Source organism: Ascidiella aspersa, chromosome 7 (genome assembly GCF_963924565.1).
Source record: "Ascidiella aspersa chromosome 7, kaAscAspe10.2, whole genome shotgun sequence".
Lineage (NCBI taxonomy): Eukaryota > Metazoa > Chordata > Ascidiacea > Phlebobranchia > Ascidiidae > Ascidiella > Ascidiella aspersa.
This window is the reverse complement of record NC_139453.1, coordinates 3,818,914-3,836,902: the sequence shown is the minus strand read 5'-3', so window position 1 is coordinate 3,836,902 and position 17,989 is coordinate 3,818,914. Positions and strand designations below refer to the sequence as shown.

At 35.5% G+C, this 17,989-nt stretch overlaps 1 pseudogene; it reads right to left on the bottom strand.

Moving 5' to 3' along the window:
• Positions 1-17,273, bottom strand: part of LOC146137309 (fatty acyl-CoA reductase 1-like) — a 28,501-nt pseudogene extending 11,228 nt beyond the window's left edge.
• Positions 17,274-17,989: the final 716 nt, after the last annotated feature.

The window sequence follows — 17,989 nt, the reverse complement described above, 5'->3', positions numbered from 1 at the left end:
CATTTGCTGAGCCGAATACGCAACCAATTATTTTTAGTGGACTGCTTTAAAAAAGTTTAAGAACTCCGGTTCTTTGAGGCTGCTTCTTCTTTAAATACAATGTTCTTTTAAAATTTGAATTGTTTTGCCGTATAAAGTAAGGTATATTATGTTAACGTAATAGAAAATGTGATTAAACATGAAGGAGGGGCGCCAATTATAAAGTTTGCCCCCGGGCGCAAAATACCCTAGCTACCAATCTGCTTATGGAGTTGGAGAATAGAAAACCAGGGATAAAAAACAAGAATGCATAGAGTTACTTTCTTAAGACGAGGTTTTTGGGTAAACGAAATCCGTAAGATGAGGTTAGTTAGCCTACTTCCCGTATTTCCTTAACGTAATGCTGGTCCATATGCTATTGCTCATTGCTAAATTTGCAAGAATTCAATAAATTCATTTGGACACTTTTTGAAACTATTGATTGCGTGGGCTTCAGAAAACGATTGGTGTTGAAAGTCTTTAAAAACTCTTTTACATTTGTAAAAAAAAGTGCGTTTAGCGGATACAGTGGTGGCAATCAGGTATAACTTAGTTTCTTTAACGTTTTTATTGGATCGAACGAATTTCGTAAGAAGATCCTCGGCATGATTTTAATCAGGGCTTTCCAAAATGTTCTCTCTGCAAGTAATTTTACTCGAAAAGACTTAAGTCAAGTCAATTTATTAAACAGCAGTGTCTTAAGGGCACCAGCATCGGCCGAACTCGTTGCGCGCTTTGTCGCCACCCGGCGGCACCGCCATAAGAAATCACCTGGAAAAAGCGGTCACTTGAAGCGTGAGTGAGCGCACGAGGTGCTCGTATCGCGCGACCCGATCAATCGGCGGCCGCCAAAGTTATTCAAGTTCTTAAACGGACCGTGTGGTCTATGCATTGACTTGGGTCATTGCAACACTGGTTATTTATCTTAATTTTGGAAGATAAAACAATTCAATTGCTATATGTTGCGTTTATGTTATTTTTTCCTTGAGATTTTGCTCATATTCGCACGAGTTTACCAGTTTTAATGTTAGCGCTTTTTTTAGACAAGGAGTTATATTCAATTCGACATGTTCTTGTCATAACTTGACTGAGAATTGAGTTGCTATTTATTCTAAAAGACTTTATTTAGATAAAAACGTAAAGGTGTAACGGCAGGAAACTAAATAGGACAAAAAGTGAAGAGCAGTGAAGCAAATTGAACAAACAAAAGGAAACTTAAAAAACTAATTTAACTGCATTGTGACGTAATACAAAGTCAGAAATGATCGCGATCTAGTTAAAAGCAACAACATCCTGAAAATAGAACTTAGGGCAAACGGGGCATAGGCGTAGCCAGGGTTGAGCCTCACAGGGCATGGCCCATCCAAAACTTTATAAATATTTTACTCTTAATAATTTGTTATTTTAGCATTTATGAGCAGTACAACAGTCGATCACAGATATACCACACCTTCAATTGTCATGCTCTGTTACGTCACAAACGATGTAGGTAATATTACGTTTGCTATACATTAATGTAGTTTTACTAGTTTTAGACAGTTTTTGCACTGTGAACGAACGTTTTGAACTGCAACAGTACTCATCTTTCACAAGTTACCTGATCATTTTTCCTGCTGCAAAAACATCCAGCTAACAAAACACAACAACTAAACGTCAGTAAATCATCAGGAATAACCAGCTAGTAATAATGGCCATTGTTTTGAAACAATTAAAAAAACAAACAGCAAGTAAACAGTCCAGGTTATTAAATATTTGTGGAGACTGGGGAATATAATTTTAGTTTCAATCAGTGTTTTTCAACAGATGGGTCGCCTTTTGATTTTGCTGGCTTGACCACTGCAGTAGTTTATATTTATTTCACTTTTTCGTTTGCTTTCTTACGGCTCGTTCTGCACCAAACTGATTGCGTTTGCTTCGGCGCCTTAAATTCGTTTTGCTCAACATAAATCGGCCAGTTTAAATGGCCGCTCCATAAGTAGCCGGCTCCACTTTTATCAAGTCATGTCGCTTTATATAAGGCACAAACGCGGCCAAAGTATTAGAGCGGCCGAAACAGAAGCGGAAAATTGTAAAAGGTAGTTTTTTTTTCAGATAAAAATTAAATTTAATCGTCTCAAATTTTGTATAGGACAAGAACTGATAGTACCACTTGGCATCTGGTATCAGCTCTTATCAAATAACTTACGGCAGATTTCGTCGAAGGCCAACGTCACCTTTTTCTCCGAACCACAAGCCGAACAACTCACGTGACCCACAGCGCCGATGTGATTGGCTAAGGCGTTTGCCTGTTCCAGCTCTACGCTTCTAGAATTTTCCAGGTCGCATTTGTTTCCCACCAGGACCAGGGGTAGGAACCTGGCCCCGCCTGAACCCCCTCAACCCGCTTCTTTATTTCCTCCACGCGACGCAGGCTACCTGACATTGTGACGTCATAGACCATAATAAAGCCTTCGGCGCGATTTATAAAGTGGCCGATTACATTGCAAGCCGCGATTCCGAGTAACGCAGAAAAGCGATTATTACAAAACGATAAACTAGAACAAAGTTAATTTTGTCAAAATTACAAATATTGCATACGTCACAAGCCAAAAATTATTTTTCAATCCATTAAAAAAACTCCTGGATATGTTTTCTCGAAGTGGGGTTCGTAGTGGACCCATGGTTGGTTTCAAAGGTTGCTTGTAATTGTGCAAATGTGTTCAAATCAACTTCATTTACAACAAATCTCATTTGTATTTTTAAGTGTTTTAAACGAAAGCAATGATAAGCCACAAGCTTTCTAAACCTGTAAGTTTAAAAGCAACTTCATTATAAACGCAGTCTTACGTAAGTTCTTTATCAGTTGATGTTTCACATTAGAGGTATTTTTAAAATGTTTAGAGTAAGCTATTATTTAAATGCTTATATGGCTGATACAGAGCTGAAACTCCACTAGTTGGCGCTCTGGCGCAAAACTTGGACAACTAGATTTATTTGAGAGTTAATTTAAATTTGATTAGCAATAAAATTAGCCAAAACGTTTGATGGAAACAAAAAAAGAAAAGAAAATGTGTATATTTTCTTTTAACAGTTCGGTCGGTGCTACTGAGAATGCACAACCATATGGCATAAATGTTCTAAATGTGCACACATGCATAGCAAACAACTGCACTTTTTGGATAGTCGGGGTTCACATTGTGCTATGTTGTGGAAACAAAGAAAAACGTCACTACTGTGCTACCAGGTAACATTTGTAACTATTATAGCGACACGCGACATGAACTGAAGGTAACGCGACAAGTGTATGACGTCACGCGCCATGCAGTCTGAGCGAAAATTTATTGGTTGTAAGAAAAAAGTTAACCGCCCCGTTTAAAGGTGCTGAGAAAAACATCAAAGCTGGTCAAATGGTGAAGCAAGACATTTCGTGTCGGTAAAAAGCAGGGGTACTTAACCAGGATACGTGTACTCCTTGGTGGTACGGAGCACCAAAACAGGAGGTACGTCATGTAGTGTGAAGTTATGTGCTATTAAGGCATATTTATGAAGAATTAAATATGTTAATTTACTAAAAGCAACAACAAAATAGCCATTAGTAAATTGACTGATTGTGCGAGGTATTGTCAATGCATGCATTCAACACGTAAGTTATAATTACACAGCGTACAATTCGTATTATGTCAATTTTATTTGCTTCTGTCGACCATTGTAGACAGGATGTACGAGAAAATTTCATGAAAGCTCAAAGGGTACGAGCGCTAAAACGGTTAGGAAACACTGCTATAGAGTCATGTAGAGAAAAGAGAATTTGCCAGAATAATTCGATGGAACTGCTTGTTTTTTGAGCAGTCAAATTGTCAGCAAATCCATACCTTTTTTAATATTATAAGTAAAACCATGTTAAATTCAAAGTCCAGCCAATTACTTAATTTTGTCAGGCAAGAGAAATACGAACAACGTGTAGAATTGAGAATTGTAATATTCTAATTCTTTATTTTTAATTGCTGTATTTTTTGAAAGATTATTTTGATACATTAATAATCCGATAGAAATGTGGAGTTTTGTGATATAGCCGGTGTTCAAACGTTTTGTCTATTTATTTCTGCAACTTTGCAATGAGATAAAATGAACAACATAAACGACATTACAGTTTTTACTGACCATTCAGGTGTATGAGTACGCACGAATACAAAGACTTTGCCACTTTAGTTTGAAAGAAAGAGCTCGCAAAAAATAAACTGTAAATGAACGGTTCTTGTTTATAATCAGGGAAAAGGCAGGATTTATATATTTAAGTAAAACATATTTCAATGTTTGGCCGCAATCAAGTAGACATTGTCAATTCGTCAAACTTATTTTATTGCACTTCACAAATACGTTAAAAAGGTTTGTAAATCGGACAACGTTGGTGTTAAAATTTATCACTTATTTTCATACGTAATCAGTGTCGCAAAATATGCGCATGTTGCAAACTTGAAATTCTTTCTAACTTATCAAAACGAAAAGTGGCATTAAATGTAAAAAGAAAAACTATCTGCAATAATAATTGAAAAACAACCTAATTCGTTTTTGTATGAAATTTATTAATAGGTGACACGAAAATTTGTTGTTCTTTATTAAATATGTTGTTGTACACATCAGCATTTCTTATGATTTTGGTTGGTTTTTCAAAACTTCATCGGCATTACCTCCAGTAGCCCTATTTAGTGCAATTTGCTTTAATTAAGTATGACTGAACAAACAAAGCAGAATTTACACACACAGCCTTGCGTTAACTTTCTATCAGTGCCAACAAAAGACGCATGTACACAATAACCACCATTGCATAACATCAGAAATAGTTTTATGGGCATTACGACTTAAACATGTTAAACACATGCTAATGAGGATGCCCGATACTTGACAGTTTATTCCGATACCGATTCCCGATATTTTGGACGCAACCTATTTTAGTCGATACCAAATGACGTCATTACTCTGCCCAAACAAGCAAAATACATGAAACGTTTAAAATAGCAATTTTTTCCAGGTTGTTAAGGACAAATTTGTCTTTATCGTTCAGAATTCAGTTACCCCAAGTTACTGACCTAATACTTTTGATAAACTTACCTTTCAACATAGAAATCGAGAATCAAAATCACGCGTGAATTCCTGTATAAACATTACTTTTGTATTGGCACCGATACCACCGTCATATCGGACGGCTACGGATGCTACTTGGCATCGGGTATCGGCTACGATCCGATATTATCGGACATCCCTGCATGCTAGTTATTCTCTACGGTCGCAAAAGTTTAACTTTTTTACGGTAAAATGTAAATAGTTGGCTACTTTAAGCAAAAAAGTGTTTTTAACAGTACTTTTACAGCAAAATTTTAATGACCCCCAATCATCTAATTGTGCTTAATAAGTAGTCTGTTGAGATAAAGAAAAATATGCCAACCGATCAAGCGCAAAAACCGTTTACTTAAAACAGAATAATGTGAAAAATTATTTGAAATGTAAGAGTGTATTAGATTTCAAAATTTTGCCAAGATAAGTTTTGTTCGAACAGCAAATACCTCTATTGCAACAATGTCGGGTTGCTGGTGACAGCAGAGAGCAGGTTTTTTTGTTTCACAGAATAAAATTCCTTGTCTCGGCTTTTTGAAAGAAAACGATTGCAACGTAGGTGGTCGTGCTTTCTTCCTTTTGGTTAATGTTTGTCACGTGATATGGGTTTATTGGCAAGAGGGTTATTGCGCAACTTACTCCTCACGTTTCTTCCAAAATTTACATTGTCAATGTTGTTTGCGAATGGCGTTCCCGGGACGAGAGCACATAAAGTAACGATTTATTTCATGGAACCTCAACTTTTGGACGTTTTGGGTTTTATGATGCTTTTAGGAAAAATATAGCTTTCAATTCCAAACCGTTGCCTTTCTGGCTTTAATTAAACATTTAACGAGAGATTTATTGCAACCTGTGGCAAGGTAACGTTGCTTCATTTGTAAATCCATCGTTATCTCCACTAATGCATTATAAAATAATAAAATTTGCGCACAAGTCTCTGTTTAGAAATACTGATGTTGGCCAGTTCGACTTTTGAAGGTCGCTGATCCAAGTTTGAAGAGTACCCTTATGTGTGCAGATCGTTCAAATCACATATTAACACTTTAAGATGATTAAATATGATTTGTGACATTACAGTTTTTACTGGCCATATATATGTACGAGTACACACAAATACAAAGATTTTAACACTTTTGTTTTGAAAAAATAGCAAAAAATAGCAAAATAGCAACCGATCAAGCGCAAAAAACGTTTACTTAAAACAGAAAAATGTGAAAAATTATTTGAAATTTAAGAGTGTATTAGATTTCAAAATTGTGCCAAGGTAAATTTTGTTCGAACAGCAAATACCACCATTGCAACATTGTCGGGTTGCTGGTGACAGCAGAGAGCAGGTTTTTTGTTTCACAGAATAGAATTCCTTGTCTCGGCGTTTGAAAGAAACCAATTGCAACGCAAGGGGTCGTGCTTTCTTCCTATTGGTTAATATTTGTCACGTGATATGGGTTTATTGGCAAGAGGGTTATTGCGCAACTTACTCCGCACGTTTCTTCCAAAATTTACATTGTCATTGTTGTTTGCGAATGGCGTTCCCGGGACGAGAGCACATAAAGTAATGATTTATTCCATGGAACATCGTAGCTTTTGGATGTTTTGGGTTTTATGATGCTTTTAGAAAAAATATAGCTTCCAATTCCAACCGGTTGCCTTTCTGGCTTTAATTAAACATTTAATAAGAGATTTATTGCAACCTGTGGCAAAGTAACGTTGCTTCTTTTGTAAAGTCAGCGCGATATATTGTTGGCTTCGTTTTATTGCTCAACCGTCGGTTCTAAATTATGGCATCGATGTTTGCTGTTGCGCGCTAACGGTTTTACGAGAAATGGGCGATACCTACAGCTACTTGTTGAATTGCCCTACATGCGTTGAGTCACTCTGGGTTTGATTCGTTTTTCATTGATTCAACATAAACTAAATTTCTACTTAGATGAGTTACTTCCGTTTAAAGGTGAACAAATGTATTTTTGCAAAACTTAACGGGTTAGGAAGGTGTTCCATTAAAGTGCACACATTACTTTGCTATAGGATGTGAACCTTTGCCACCCAAATATTGGACGGGAAGCGATATTATAACTTGGCTTAGGATATCAGTTCTGACATTGTCGATCATTCCCAAAATGAATCCATCGTTATCTGCACTAATGCATTATAAAATAATAAAATTCGCGCACAAATCTCTGTTTAGAAATACTGATGTTGGCCAGTTCGACTTTAAAGGTCACTGATCCAAGTTTGAAGAGTACCCTTATGTGCGCAGATCGTTCAAATCACATATTAACACTTGATAATTAAATATAATTTGTGACATTACTGTTTTTACTGGCCATATAGATGTACGAGTACACACACAAATACAAATATTTTAACACTTTAGTTTAAAAAATAGCACACAGAAAATAAATTGTAAATGAACGGTTCTTGTTAAGTAAAAATTTTGGCGCATTCAATCAGACATTGTCAGGTTGTCAAACTTATTTCATTGCACTTAACAAATACGTTAAAAAGGTTTGTAAATCGGACAACGTTGGTGTTTCAATTTATCACTTATTTTAATACGTAATCAGTGTCGCAAAGTATGCGCATATTGCAAACTTAAAAATTTTTCTAACTTATCAAAACGAAAAGTGTTTTTAAATTAAAAAAAAAACTATCTGCAATAATAATTGAAAAAGCACCTAATTCGTTTTTGTATGAAATTTATTAATAGGTGACACGAAAATTTTTTTGTTTAAATATGTTATGGTACACATCAGCATTTTCTTATGATTTTAATAGCTTATTTAAAACTTGCCCGGCATTACCTCCAGTGGCCCTGTTTAGTGCAGTTTGCTTTAATTAAGTATGACTTAACGAACAAAGCAGAATTTACACACACAGCCTTGCGTTAACTTTCCATTAGTAAACCCGGCCCCAACAAAAGACGCATGTACACAATAACCACCACTGCATAACATCAGAAAAGGTTTTATGGGCATTACGACTTAAACATGTTAAACACATGCTAATGAGGATGCCCGATACTTGACAGTTTATTCCGATACCGATTCCCGATATTTTGGAGGAAACTTATTTTAGTCGATACCAAATGAAGTCCTTACTCTGCCCAAACAAGCAAAATACATGAAATTGAAACGTTTAAAATAACAATTTTTTCCAGGTTGTTAGGACAAATTTGTCTTTATCGTTCGGATTTCAGTTTCCCCAAGTTACTGACCTAATACTTTTGATAAACTTACCTTTCAACATAGAAATCGAGAATCAAAATCATGCGTGAATTCCTATATAAATATTAGTTTTGTATTGGCACCGATACCACCGTCATATCGGACGATTACGGATGCTACTTGGTATCGGGTATCGGCTACGATCCGATATTATCGGACATCCCTGCATGCTAGTTATTCTCTACGGTCGCAAAAGTTTAACATTTCTACGGTAAAATGTAAATAGTTGGCTACTTCAAACAAAACATTGCTTTTAACAGTACTTTTAAAGCAACATTTTAATGACCCCCAATCCTCTAATTGTCCTTAATAAGTAGTCTGTTGAGCTAAAGAAAAATATGCCAACCGATCAAGCGCAAAACCCGTTTACTTAAAACAGAAAAATGTGAAAAATTATTTGAAATTTAAGAGTGTATTAGATTTCTAAATTGTGCCAAGATAAGTTTTGCTCGAACAGCAAATACCACTTTTGCGACATTGGCGGGTTGCTGGTGACAGCACAGAGCAGGTTTTTTGGTTCACAGAATAGAATTCCTTGTCTCGGCGTTTTGAAAGAAAACGATTGCAACGTAGGTAGCCGTGCTTTCTTCCTATTGGTTAATGTTTGTCACGTGATATGGGTTTATTGGCAAGAGGGTTATTGCGCAACTTACTCCGCACGTTTCTTCCAAAATTTACATTGTCATTGTTGTTTGCGAATGGCGTTCCCGGGACGAGAGCACATAAAGTAATGATTTATTCCATGGAACAACGTAGCTTTTGGATGTTTTGGGTTTTATGATGCTTTTAGAAAAAATATAGCTTCCAATTCCAACCGGTTGCCTTTCTGGCTTTAATTAAACATTTAATGAGAGATTTATTGCAGCCTGTTGCAAAGTAACGTTGCTTCTTTTGTAAAGTAAGCGCGATTTACTGTTGGCTTCGTTTTATTGCTCAACCGTCGGTTCTAAATTATGGCATCGATGTTTGCTGTTGCGCGCTAACGGTTTTACGAGAAATGGGCGATACCTACAGCTACTTGTTGAATTGCCCTACATGCGTTGAGTCACTCTGGGTTTGATTCGTTTTTCATTGATTCACCATAAACTAAATTTCTACATAATTGAGTTACTTCCCTTTAAAGGTAAACAAATGTATTTTTGCAAAACTTAACGGGTTAGGAAGGTGTTCCATTAAAGTGCACACATTACTTTGCTATAGGATGTGAACCTATGCCACCCAAATATTGAACGGGAAGCGATATTACAACTTGGCTTAGGATATCGGTTCTGATATTGCCGATCATTTCCAAAATGAATCCATCGTTATCTCCACTAATGCATTATAAAATAATAAAATTTGCGCACAAATCTCTGTTTAGAAATATTGATGTTGGCCAGTTCGACTTTTGAAGGTCGCTGATCCAAGTTTGAAGAGTACCCTTATGTGCGCAGATCGTTCAAATCACACTTTAACACTTTAAGATGATTAAATATGATTTGTGACATTGCAGTTTTTACTGGCCATATAGATGTACGAGTACACACGAATACAAATATCTTAACACTTTAGTTTGAAAAAAATAGCACACAGAAAATAAACTGTAAATGAAACGGTTCTTGTTAAGTAAAACATATATCAGTATTTTGGCGCATTCAATCAGACATTGTCAGTTTGTCAAACTTATTTCATTGCACTTCACAAATACGTTAAAAAGGTTTGTAAATCGGACAACGTTGGTGTTAAAATTTATCACTTATTTTAATACGTAATCAGTGTCGCAAAATATGCGCATGTTGCAAACTTCAAATTCTTTTTAACTTATCAAAACGAAAAGTGGTTTTAAATGTAAAAACAAAAAAAAACGATCTGCGATAATAATTGCAAAAACATATATTTCGTTTTTGTATGAAATTTATTAATAGGTGACACGAAAATTTGTTGTTCTTTAATAAATATGTTGTGGTACACATCAGTATTTGCTTATGATGTTGGTTGCTTTTTCAAAACTTCCTCGGCATTACCTCCAGTAGCTGTATTTAGTGCAATTTGCTTTAATTAAGTATGACTGAACAAACAAAGCAGAATTTACACACACAGCCTTGCGTTAACTTTCCATTAGTAAACCCGGCCCCAACAAAAGACGCATGTACACAATAACCACCACTGCATAACATCAGAAAAAGTTTTATAGGGAATACGACTTAAACATGTTAAACACATGCTAATGATGATGCCCGATACTTGACAGTTTATTCCGATACCGATACCCGATATTTTGGAGGAAACCTATTTTAGTCGATACCAAATGACGTCATTACTCTGCCCAAACAAGCAAAATGCATGAAATTGAAACGTTTAAAATAACAATTTTTTCCAGGTTGTTAGGACAAATTTGTCTTTATCGTTCAGAATTTAGTTTCCCCAAGTTACTGACCTGATACTTTTGATAAACTTACCTTTCAACATAGAAATCGAGAATCAAAATCATGCCTGAATTCCTGTATAAATATTAGTTTTGTATTGGCACCGATACCACCGTCATATCGGACGGTTACGGATGCTACTTGGCATCGGGTATCGGCTACGATCCGATATTATCGGACATCCCTACATGCTAGTTATTCTCTACGGTCGCAAAAGTTTAACTTTTTTACGGTAAAATGTAAATAGCTGGCTACTTTAAGCAAAAAAGTGTTTTTAACAGTACTTTTACAGCAACATTTTAATGACCCCCAATCCTCTAATTGCCCTTAATAAGTAGTCTGTTGAGCTAAAGAAAAATATGCCAACCGATCAAGCGCAAAACCCGTTTACTTAAAACAGAAAAATGTGAAAAATTATTTGAAATTTAAGAGTGTATTAGATTTCTAAATTGTGCCAAGATAAGTTTTGCTCGAACAGCAAATACCACTTTTGCAACATTGGCGGGTTGCTGGTGACAGCAGAGAGCATTTTTTTTTGTTTCACAGAATAGAATTCCTTGTCTCGGCGTTTTGAAAGAAAACGATTGCAACGTAAGTGGTCGTACTTTCCTCCTATTGGTTAATGTTTGTCACGTGATATGGGTTTATTGGCAAGAGGGTTATTGCGCAACTTACTCCGCACGTTTCTTCCAAAATTTACATTGTCATTGTTGTTTGCGAATGGCGTTCCCGGGACGAGAGCACATAAAGTAATGATTTATTACATAGAACCTCGTAACTTTTGGATGTTTTGGGTTTTATGATGCTTTTAGGAAAAATATAGCTTCCAATACGTGGTCTTTCTGGCTTTGATTGGACATTTACCGTACCGAGAAATTTATTGCAGCATGTTGCAAAGTAACGTTGCTTCTTTTGTAAAGTAAGCGCGATTTACTGTTGGCTTCGTTTTATTGCTCAACCGTCGAGTCTTAACTATGGCATCGATGTTTGCTGTTGAGCGTTAACGGTTTTACGAGAAATGGCGATATCTACAGCTACTTGCTGAATTGCCCTATATACGTACGTTGAGTCACTTTGGGTTTGATTCGTTTTTCCTTGATTCACCATAAACTAAATTTCAACATAATTGAGTTACTTCCGTTTAAAGGTGAATAAATGTATTTTTGCAAAACTTAACGGGTTTGGAAGGTGTTCCATTAAAGTGCACACATTAATTTGCTATAGGATGTGAACCTATGCCACCCAAATATTGGACGGGAAGCGATATTATAACTTGGCTTAGGATATCAGTTCTGATATTGTCGATCATTCCCAAAATGGAATCCATCGTTATCTCCACTAATAATAAAAAAATAAAATAAAATAATAAAATTCGCGCACAAATCTCTGTTTAGAAATATTGATGTTGGCCAGTTCGACTTTTGAAGGTCGCTGATCCAAGTTTGAAGAGTACCCTTATGTGCGCAGATCGTTCAAACCACACTTTAACACTTGAAGATGATTAAATATAATTTGTGACATTACAGTTTTTACTGGCCATATAGATGTACGAGTACACACAAATACAAATATTTTAACACTTTAGTTTGAAAAAAATAGCACACAGAAAATAAACTGTAAATGAACGGTTCTTGTTAAGCAAAACATATATAAATATTTTGGCGCATTCAATCAGACATTGTCAGTTCGTCAAACTTATATCATTGCACTTTACAAATACGTTAAAAAGGTATGTAAATCGGACAACGTTGGTGTTAAAATTTATCACTTATTTTAATACGTAATCAGTGTCGCAAAATATGCGCATATTGCAAACTTAAAATTCTTTCTAACATATCAAAACGAAAAGTGGTTTTAAATGTAAAAAAAAACTATCTGCGACATAAATTAAAAAACACATATTTCGTTTTTGCATGAAATTTATAAATAGGTGACACGAAAATTTGTTGTTCTTTAATAAATATGTTGTGGTACACATCAGTATTTGCTTATGATGTTGGTTGCTTATTCAAAACTTCATCGGCATTACCTCCAGTAGCCGTATTTAGTGCAATTTGCTTTATTTAAGTATGACTTAACAAACAAAGCAGAATTTACACACACAGCCTTGCGTTAACTTTCCATTAGTAAACCGCGTGCCAACAAAAGACGCATGTACACAATAACCACCACTGCATAACTTCAGAAATAGTTTTATAGGAAATACGACTTAAACATGTTAAACACATGCTAATGAGGATGCCCGATACTTGACAGTTTATTCCGATACCGATTCCCGATATTTTGGAGGAAACCTATTTTAGTCGATACCAAATGACGTCCTTACTCTGCCCAAACAAGCAAAATACATGAAATTGAAACGTTTAAAATAACAATTTTTTCCAGGTTGTTAGGACAAATTTGTCTTTATCGTTCGGATTTCAGTTACCCCAAGTTACTGACCTAATACTTTTGATAAACTTACCTTTCAACATAAAAATCGAGAATCAAAATCATGCCTGAATTCCTGTATAAATATTAGTTTTGTATTGGCACCGATACTACCATCATATCGGACGGCTACGGATGCTACTTGGTATCGGGTATCGGCTACGATCCGATATTATCGGACATCCCTACATGCTAGTTATTCTCTACGGTCGCAAAAGTTTAACTTTTTTACGGTAAAATGTAAATAGCTGGCTACTTTAAGCAAAAAAGTGTTTTTAACAGTACTTTTGCAGTAACATTTTAATGACCCCCAATCCTCTAATTCAGTGGTCGGCAACCGCGCGACTTTGGCGTCCCAATTATCTGCACTAAACTTTTTCAAGCTTAAATTTAACAATACAATAAGACAGTAGCAACAATAAAGTCAATTTCATTAAATACGGGTCATTTCTTCGTATTGATTCCGCAATTTTCTTATATTTAGAAAAATCATGCTGAGAACCAATCTCAATAAATTTAACACCGGCCCGTAGCAGGATTTCCTGATTAAAACTTGGATTTAAAACCAAACTTCGTAAAAAGCAACAAAAAGTCACCAACAATTTATTGTATTTTTTATTCAAATCACTATAACTTTCGTTTAGATACACTCCATGGTTGATTGATATGATAAAAATCACAATTAGTATTAAGCACTCGTGAGATTCAAAACAAACCATTGTGCTGTGGCCGTACGAGTTAGGCCTACTTAACACGTTTACAGCATACAAAATGCATTTTTTTATTGTAAAATCTACTTCTCGTATGGCCACTTCATCAAAAAAGTGTCATATATAATGTTTTTTTATGTTTAAGCGTGCTCATGCTAAAGTGCTATGTACTCAAATCATGCAAACAGTGTTTATAAACAATGCCCATAATAAAATGATTTATTATTTTGACGTTTTCGAAATAAACGTAGGGGAGAATGGGGACCAGTGACTCAGTAGCTTTTTCCCCTTTCCATTTAAGAAAGATACTGGGTATTCAAGACAATAAAATGATTTTTAAGGCAAAAAAGTAAAATTATCACATTTAATAGAAGTGGTTTAATAGGAAAATTCTAATTTAATTTTAGTTGGGTGATGGCAAATGGAAGTACACCTGACAAGCTAGTCTAAAACGTTCAACTCAATCCATGCCAAGCGCAAATGGCCGCCATTGGGAACAGTGATTCGCAACCCGGTGGGAACCAATAGGCAGTGGTTAACTAAATCAACAGTTTTGCCCACAAGTTACAGAAATAAACAAATTTCGTAACATCTTTTCCACGGTATCTCTAAATTTTAAAGTTGGTGGTAGTCTTAACATATTAACAGACCACCATGCAATCATTAAATTGATAGTGATGACGTCAAAATTGCTTATAGAGGACATGGTAACTTCCAAATATACTTTTGTTGTTAGAAATAGAAATTAAATTGCAAGTCCATGTTAAAGTAATAAAAATAAATTAGCAAAAAATGCCGATGAAAATTGCAATTGTATTGGACGGCGCTTGAGATTTCTTTAAAACGATGTTGTACACAAATGGTCCCCAACATTTAACCCAATGGTTCGCTTAAGTAGCATTTGTTGAATGCAAAATAAACAATTTTTTTTCTTCTACATTTGGATTTAAATGTTGCGGTATGTTGAAGGGTAGATTGAAGTTCATGTTAAGATTCTAAGTGTTCTAAATCCCATTTTACAACGCAAATAAAACGTGCACATGCATAAACGTCTAAACTGACCCACTGGTTCCACATCACCCATATGTATTTTAATTAGTTCATTGAAAAAAATTGTAAGAAATTTCCTTTACTGAAGATTTGTTTTTTTTAAGGCCGGTCCGCGACAAAATTTAAGTTTTAAACCGGTCCGTAATGCAAAAAAGGTTGCCGACCTCTGCTCTAATTGTCCTAAATAAGTAGTCTGTTGAGATAAAGAAAAATATGCCAACCGATCAAGCGCAAAACCCGTTTACTTAAAACAGAAAAATGTGAAAAATTATTTGAAATTTAAGAGTGTATTAGATTTCAAAATTGTGCCAAGATAAGTTTTGCTCGAACAGCAAATACCACTTTTGCGACATTGGCGGGTTGCTGGTGACAGCACAGAGCAGGTTTTTTGGTTCACAGAATAGAATTCCTTGTCTCGGCGTTTTGAAAGAAAACGATTGCAACGTAGGTAGCCGTGCTTTCTTCCTATTGGTTAATGTTTGTCACGTGATATGGGTTTATTGGCAAGAGGGTTATTGCGCAACTTACTCCGCACGTTTCTTCCAAAATTTACATTGTCATTGTTGTTTGCGAATGGCGTTCCCGGGACGAGAGCACATAAAGTAATGATTTATTCCATGGAACAACGTAGCTTTTGGATGTTTTGGGTTTTATGATGCTTTTAGAAAAAATATAGCTTCCAATTCCAACCGGTTGCCTTTCTGGCTTTAATTAAACATTTAATGAGAGATTTATTGCAGCCTGTTGCAAAGTAACGTTGCTTCTTTTGTAAAGTAAGCGCGATTTACTGTTGGCTTCGTTTTATTGCTCAACCGTCGGTTCTAAATTATGGCATCGATGTTTGCTGTTGCGCGCTAACGGTTTTACGAGAAATGGGCGATACCTACAGCTACTTGTTGAATTGCCCTACATGCGTTGAGTCACTCTGGGTTTGATTCGTTTTTCATTGATTCACCATAAACTAAATTTCTACATAATTGAGTTACTTCCCTTTAAAGGTAAACAAATGTATTTTTGCAAAACTTAACGGGTTAGGAAGGTGTTCCATTAAAGTGCACACATTACTTTGCTATAGGATGTGAACCTATGCCACCCAAATATTGAACGGGAAGCGATATTACAACTTGGCTTAGGATATCGGTTCTGATATTGCCGATCATTTCCAAAATGAATCCATCGTTATCTCCACTAATGCATTATAAAATAATAAAATTTGCGCACAAATCTCTGTTTAGAAATATTGATGTTGGCCAGTTCGACTTTTGAAGGTCGCTGATCCAAGTTTGAAGAGTACCCTTATGTGCGCAGATCGTTCAAATCACACTTTAACACTTTAAGATGATTAAATATGATTTGTGACATTGCAGTTTTTACTGGCCATATAGATGTACGAGTACACACGAATACAAATATCTTAACACTTTAGTTTGAAAAAAATAGCACACAGAAAATAAACTGTAAATGAAACGGTTCTTGTTAAGTAAAACATATATCAGTATTTTGGCGCATTCAATCAGACATTGTCAGTTTGTCAAACTTATTTCATTGCACTTCACAAATACGTTAAAAAGGTTTGTAAATCGGACAACGTTGGTGTTAAAATTTATCACTTATTTTAATACGTAATCAGTGTCGCAAAATATGCGCATGTTGCAAACTTCAAATTCTTTTTAACTTATCAAAACGAAAAGTGGTTTTAAATGTAAAAACAAAAAAAAACGATCTGCGATAATAATTGCAAAAACATATATTTCGTTTTTGTATGAAATTTATTAATAGGTGACACGAAAATTTGTTGTTCTTTAATAAATATGTTGTGGTACACATCAGTATTTGCTTATGATGTTGGTTGCTTTTTCAAAACTTCCTCGGCATTACCTCCAGTAGCTGTATTTAGTGCAATTTGCTTTAATTAAGTATGACTGAACAAACAAAGCAGAATTTACACACACAGCCTTGCGTTAACTTTCCATTAGTAAACCCGGCCCCAACAAAAGACGCATGTACACAATAACCACCACTGCATAACATCAGAAAAAGTTTTATAGGGAATACGACTTAAACATGTTAAACACATGCTAATGATGATGCCCGATACTTGACAGTTTATTCCGATACCGATACCCGATATTTTGGAGGAAACCTATTTTAGTCGATACCAAATGACGTCATTACTCTGCCCAAACAAGCAAAATGCATGAAATTGAAACGTTTAAAATAACAATTTTTTCCAGGTTGTTAGGACAAATTTGTCTTTATCGTTCAGAATTTAGTTTCCCCAAGTTACTGACCTGATACTTTTGATAAACTTACCTTTCAACATAGAAATCGAGAATCAAAATCATGCCTGAATTCCTGTATAAATATTAGTTTTGTATTGGCACCGATACCACCGTCATATCGGACGGTTACGGATGCTACTTGGCATCGGGTATCGGCTACGATCCGATATTATCGGACATCCCTACATGCTAGTTATTCTCTACGGTCGCAAAAGTTTAACTTTTTTACGGTAAAATGTAAATAGCTGGCTACTTTAAGCAAAAAAGTGTTTTTAACAGTACTTTTACAGCAACATTTTAATGACCCCCAATCCTCTAATTGCCCTTAATAAGTAGTCTGTTGAGCTAAAGAAAAATATGCCAACCGATCAAGCGCAAAACCCGTTTACTTAAAACAGAAAAATGTGAAAAATTATTTGAAATTTAAGAGTGTATTAGATTTCTAAATTGTGCCAAGATAAGTTTTGCTCGAACAGCAAATACCACTTTTGCAACATTGGCGGGTTGCTGGTGACAGCAGAGAGCATTTTTTTTTGTTTCACAGAATAGAATTCCTTGTCTCGGCGTTTTGAAAGAAAACGATTGCAACGTAAGTGGTCGTACTTTCCTCCTATTGGTTAATGTTTGTCACGTGATATGGGTTTATTGGCGTCCAAAATTTACATTGTCATTGTTGTTTGCGAATGGCGTTCCCGGGACGAGAGCACATAAAGTAATGATTTATTACATAGAACCTCGTAACTTTTGGATGTTTTGGGTTTTATGATGCTTTTAGGAAA